Source organism: Neomonachus schauinslandi, chromosome 5 (assembly GCF_002201575.2).
Source record: "Neomonachus schauinslandi chromosome 5, ASM220157v2, whole genome shotgun sequence".
In the NCBI taxonomy this organism is placed as follows: domain Eukaryota; kingdom Metazoa; phylum Chordata; class Mammalia; order Carnivora; family Phocidae; genus Neomonachus; species Neomonachus schauinslandi.
In genome coordinates, this window is record NC_058407.1 from 106,452,094 (window position 1) to 106,452,312 (window position 219).

A 219-nucleotide genomic window follows, 5' to 3' on the forward strand; every position below is an offset into this window, starting at 1 on the left:
GGAAGGCCGTCTGTAGGGGCGGGCCGTGCGGTCGGGGTCCCGCGGCTGCCCGCGCCCTGGGGAGGGAGGCGGCGGGGGCGTGGGGCCGAGGCCGTGCGCTCCGCCCCGCGCGGGGAGCGGGCCGCGTCTCCCCCTGCCGCATGTGCGCGGTGTTGTGTGCCCGGCCCTGCTCCTCCTCCTCCCCTCCCCTCGCCGCTGTCCCCTCCCCCAGCGGCCCCG